This window comes from Patella vulgata, chromosome 5, assembly GCF_932274485.2.
Source record: "Patella vulgata chromosome 5, xgPatVulg1.2, whole genome shotgun sequence".
Lineage (NCBI taxonomy): Eukaryota > Metazoa > Mollusca > Gastropoda > Patellidae > Patella > Patella vulgata.
In genome coordinates this window covers 80,718,241-80,724,389 of record NC_065883.2, presented here as the reverse complement: position 1 = coordinate 80,724,389, position 6,149 = coordinate 80,718,241, and the positions used below count along the sequence as shown (strand labels likewise).

The following is a 6,149-nucleotide window of genomic DNA, read 5'->3' as shown; positions in this document are numbered from 1 at the left end:
TTAGTGCTTAATTGTTACAAGTGCAGTGCGAAGCGGTTGGTCTAGCTGGCCGGGCGCCTTTCCACTCTCTCGATTTTTCAAAATAACAAGTGAACTTCTCGGCTCAAATACATACACATACATTGCAAGCCATAGGCCTACATGTACTCCATACATTATGCAAAAACTATTTGTAGAAAGTATACTCCGCCAATTTTAAGGCAAATATATACGGGAATTCACATTCACGCGTTATAAAATACATTGCGATATGTACAACTTTGCATGAAGAGTGGCTTTATAACCACGCCTTCTTTTAATTTGACATTAAAAACCTGGAGTCAACATATAAAAAAAATATCAAAACCAAAAAAAACTGGTGACACTTTGCCGAAACTTATGAGACTAACATACGGTAGTTTTTATTCATATTGTTACCAGTCCATAACTTAGTGGATTATTTCGCAGGGGTCTGTAGCCTGTTGGACAACCGCTGTTTCAGTTCACCTGAGAAGCACGATTTTACGGAACAAACATAAACACTGACATTGTAAGTACATAAATTAAAAACCAAAATCTGTAGAAATGCCCCCTCAACCAAAATAGACTAATATTCTTAATGATTTTCTACAATTTACATTTATTATCTTATTTTTTTAAAAACATAATTCTTCAGTTTCTACCATCAGAAATTAAGTGTGGCTATTTGCTTCCTTATAAGAAACGGAGAAAGAATCATTCTTCGACAATGAACGAATAGGAATGTCTGGTGGGATTTTGCATGAAATTCATCAATCCGGGCGGGGCGGAAAGTAGTAATTATCCCCTAACCCTTTCCCAAGAGACCAAATAATAGGGTTACTGGGGAAGGGTCGGGTTATCTGCTTTATTTCTCGGAAGATCATATAACAAAACACTGTATGTAGTCATAAAATACCCTGGTATTATCAATTAAAATGGTCGATGACCAAAATAGACTAATCATCTTAAAACTCACACGACTAGTCAAAATGTCTAAGCGGTGCATGTAAAGCACTTAAGTCTTTTTTTGACAATTTTCTATATTTTTCAAGAACAAACACCTACTTGCGGTTCAAGTACAAGTTCCAAAATTTAATACAATCCTCCCTTAGCCAAACTTAGACCACACACCAAATTGCAGATCTCTATTACTCATAGTTTCTCCAAAACGTCTAGCTGGTGCATGAGCGATGGTGCATGGTCGCAAAAGTCCCTATACCTACTGCAAATGAAGGAAATCCCGACCCTTACCCTAACCCAACCCAAAATACGGCCATTTTTATTTATAGCGTAATAAGTCTTTGGGGTTGTTTTAGCGTTTGGATCTTATCAACCAGGACTTTAGAATTTTAATACGATTCGACAATAGACAAATGTATATCACAGGCGCAATTTCAGAGTCCTACTACTTATAGTTTCTGAAAAAAATTGCATTTTGTACCATATCGGGTGCGGTGCGAAGTAGTATTCAAGTCCTAACCCTAACCCAACCCCTAACCCTAACCCTATTAATTACACACTTATTAACCAAACATTATCCTGTCAAAACAACAAACAGTGATAATTTAGCTGATTGAATTTATAGATTATTATAACAGGGATGATCAACTAATAAACACTCTTAACTAATGTTTCTTTGAATAATATATATATATAACATTTAAATGAATTCTATTACAGCTACATATTAAGTGAGACGGCAAACACCGTAAATCCATTTCTAATGGTAACATCCTGCAAGCCGGCAAGAAAGTTAGTGAACATGAAACAAGAACAATATAATAAAAGCAGCACTACTCTAACAGGAAGAAGTAGTTTTCACCATTCAAATACAGGAAGTCTTAAATCTCCTGCAATTTTTGACTTATGAATGATTGTAAACCAGTAATACCATAAAATTGGGCCTCACCAAGCAATTCATGTAACAATTGATAGCTATATGGCAATGCCATTTTGGATGCAGGGGCTCCAACATCCCCTCTTAAAAATGTTAGAATGGTATCAAAATGGTTTGGCGAGCTATCTATAAAATAATAAGGAAGGCCACCTTTCTTTTCAGCCTTGATAGGGGCATCCTCCTTAAGCAAGTGAAAAAACAGAGTCTCCTGATGGGACCTCAAAGTGGCCATAGTGGTTTTAAATTCTGTTCCCCCCACATCTAAAATAACCATTCTGTGTTCATTATCTGCCATGTTCTTAAGTTGTTGTTTAATTTTCAGCACCAGACTGGATTCGGTCGAACTATTATTGTTATTAGAATTTGGAAACTCTGGTGGCCTCTCACTACCCCGCAATGTTGCTATGGATCCGGAAGACACGTCAGACAGGGCCGAGGATGAAGATGAAGATGAAACAGATCTCAAACGCTTACGATTAATGCGGATAGGAGACACAAAAAGTGGTTTGGCTAAGTTACTTGCAGTACTAGGGATTTCAGAATTTTGTGGAGGTACCACTTCAGGCACTGCTGTCACTCTGACCTCTCGTCTTTCGGATTCGGACCTGGCTTGACGCCTTACAGATTTAACCTCATTTTTCATGTTGGCCACAAAATCCTTATATTCGGCCTTCTCTATCTCACCATATCTCATGTTGGCCCTTTTTACCCTCTCCATGGTGGCACGTGGACATCCAGGGTGTTTAATGTCCGGTCGGTTTGTAACATTCTTGCATTGACTACATTTGTATCCAAAACCAGAATGGCTACTGATGATGTGCCTCTCGCAATGGGCGATCCGCAGATATTCTCGGTTATCATTTAAAAAGTGATTGCTACAAAGGTTTGTTGGGTTATTTTTTTTTTTTTTTTTTTATTTAATTTGCTTATTATTTAGTGCTTATTTCCCAATTGAGTAGAATTGCCCACATATGGTTTTAACAAATTGTGATGGATAACTTTGGGTATAGAAGCCACAGACTTTCGAATTTTATAAAGTACATCATTGATTGGTTTTAACACGACACAAGGACCCTCCCATGCAGGGCTTAATTTATTTCCTGCATCCTTACACCGGGCATTATAAATCCACACACGGTCTCCCGCCTTATATTGATTAACCAGAATATTTCTGTCATGGTTGCGTTTCATATTATCCGCTGATATCCTTAACCTTTTACGTGCGAATTCATGAATTGTTTTTAATCTTTCCGCCAACTGATATGCATATTCTGATTTGTTTTGATTTACTTCAGGTAGAACTCTACCAAGAACAAGATCAACAGGTAGGTTTATTTTACGTCCTAAGACCATATGATTGGGACTAATGCCAGTAGACTCGTGTTCCGCTGAACGATAGGCAGTTAATAATAATGAAACAAGATATCATGTTTTCAATTGTACGGTTTGCCCTCTCAATCATCCCATCTGATTGGGGTCTGTAGGCGGTAGTACGCGTTTTCGTAATACCCAATATTGTGCACATTTCCTTAAACACTTGTGACTCAAAATTTGATCCCTGATCGGAGTGGAGCTCCATAGGCACTCCGAAAATGCTAACCACCCGGTCTATAAATTTATTGGCTACAGTATGCGCTTTTTGGTCCTTCATTGGTACCGCATCGACCCACTTAGTGAAATAATCAGCCATTACTAAAATAAACTTGTTTCCGTTTTCAGTCACAGGTAATGGTCCAATGACGTCTAGTGCCCACCGTTCCATTGGAACACCAACATTATATTTTTTTAATGGGGCTTTAGCAGTTTTAGTCTTGGATTTTCGAGCAAAACAATAATCACATGCTTTAACCCAGTGCTTGATGTCATTTCCCATATTATTTCACATAAATCTCTCCTTTATTTTGGACAGAGTTTTCTTTCTGCCTAAATGTGCCCCACCAACCCCATTGTGAAGGTGTTCAAGGACTACCTTCCTAAGGCTAACTGGCAAAATTATCTGAAAATGGGGTTGTCTCTCCTTATCTGGTTCCCACTCATAACAAAGGATATTATTCTTAAATACCAAAGAATCAAAGCGCATCCAGTAATATTTTAAGCTTTCACTCTCTAGTGAAATATCAACCCAAGTCGGTCTTTTATTTCCCTTAACCCACAAACTGACTTTTTGTATAATTGGGTCTTTTTCTTGAAAATTGATAACATTCTGACCCTCTAATAATTGTGACATATCTAACTGTACATTTTTACTTTCAGGGGGAACATTGAGTGGATTTTTATTTAAGGTACATGGGTTTTCCATGTCATTGGACAAGGCATTCACAGTCACGTCACACAGTGAAATTTGATTATCAGGATTGGCCTCACAGGTATAATTTTGCTGAGCCCGAGTACAGTGCCCACACTGTTCGATACATGGCCTCCGCGAAAGCCAATCTGCATTATTATGGGCACGCCCTGCACGATATTCTGTTTTGAAATGATATGATGATAAGAACTCGAACCATCTAGCCAATTGACCTTCAGGATTTTTAAAATTGATAAGCCAGGTCAGGGGCCCCGTGATCTGTGCGAACTCTGAAAAACTTCCCATACAAATAATGATGAAATTGTTTTATTGATAGCACAATAGCCAATAGCTCTCTTCTAGTCACACAATATTTGCGTTCAGTTCTACTGAATGCCTAACTATAATATGAAATAACTTTTTCAGTGCCACATTGAATCTGAGATAAAACAGCCCCAGCTCCAAAATTGGAAGCGTCGGAATCGATAATGAACAAGCCCTCTGGCTGGGGAAATGACAGAATCGGTGGACTGGTAAGTGCACCTTTTAGATTATCAAACGCTTTCTGACTATCTTCCCCCCAAACGAATTTCTGGGTTTTCTCGGTTAGTTTATGCAATGGTTTTGCTATGTCCGCAAATTTTGATACAAATTTTCTATAATAAGAACATAGCCCCAAAAATGATCTAACTTCTTTCACTGAAGTAGGAATCGGCCAGTTTTGAACTGCATGAGTTTTCTCAGGATCGGTGGCTATGCCATGTTCACTGACCACATGACCCAGAAAAGACACTTCTTTCTTCAACATTGCACACTTATTGGGGTTCATTTTTAAATTGGCTTCTCTTAATCTTTGAAATACTAGGTTCAAGTTTTCCATATTTCCCTCAAATGTTTTCGCGAATACAATAATGTCATCGAGATAGACCATGCAAATTTTCCATGTTAGTTTAGATAAAACTTTATCCATGAGACGAACAAAAGTGCTCGCGGCATTACATAATCCCATCGCCATGCGATTGAAATGATATAAACCACCGCCTTGAATTGCGAAGGCCATTTTCGGTCGATCTTTCTCAGCTATTTTTAACTGCCAATACCCTGAACGCAAATCAATGGTGGAAAAAATTGAATTTCCAGATAGAGCGTCTAGTGTTGTATCTATTCTAGGTATTGGATGGCTACACTTCAATGTCACCTCATTCAATCGACGGAAATCCAAACAAAAACGCAGACTGTTGTCTTTCTTTTTGACTAGCACTACACAACTACTCCATGGACTACATGAGGGCTCAATTATTCCCTTATTAATCATATCCTCAAGCTCTTTTTCAACCTCCTCAACCTTAGCTATGGGAATCCTACGGGGATGCTGTTTAATTGGAGGATTAAGTCCTGTATCAATTTCATGTTCCACTAAATCAGTCAAGCCTAGATCACCCGACGACTTTGAGAACACATCTTTATATTTTATTAATAAATTTTTTAGGGCTAGCTTTTGGCTCTCCTCAAGATCGACGGACGACTTATGGTACAATTCCACCAGGTGCTCAGGTATGTCATTATTTTCGGATGAACTTGATTTATTTGTTAATATTTCATTTACATCACAATCGGGGGGAGAATCCATACACATATCAATGACCTCCATGGTCGCTACAATTGAATTTTTATAAATCTTATGTTCAGCCTCATTTATATTAAGTAAACGAATTGGGACTGTCCCACACTTTGGATTTACTATGCTTTTGGCCAATAAAATATCATGCTTTTGCATAAAATTCTCGGTGGGTTCAATGATTGTGGTCCTCTCATGAGGTATAGGATCTATCACCCTACCCATAATCATAATTTCACTATATCTTCTGTCACAGAGACCCTGCAACAACTGTGATTATCTCCCTTTTGATATCTATAACATGGAACTTCATCCCCCTTTATTGATAAACAGTTTTTCATAATTAAAAT

At 38.0% G+C, this 6,149-nt stretch overlaps 1 long non-coding RNA gene across 1 annotated transcript; it reads left to right on the top strand.

The window, feature by feature from the left end:
* Window positions 1–2,761: 2,761 nt before the first annotated feature.
* Window positions 2,762–4,706, top strand: LOC130013058 (uncharacterized). Its single transcript, XR_008788358.1, has 3 exons — window positions 2,762–2,780; window positions 3,193–3,222; window positions 4,608–4,706. It is a non-coding gene; the product is annotated as an uncharacterized LOC130013058 (long non-coding RNA).
* The last annotated feature ends 1,443 nt before the right edge of the window (window positions 4,707–6,149 follow it).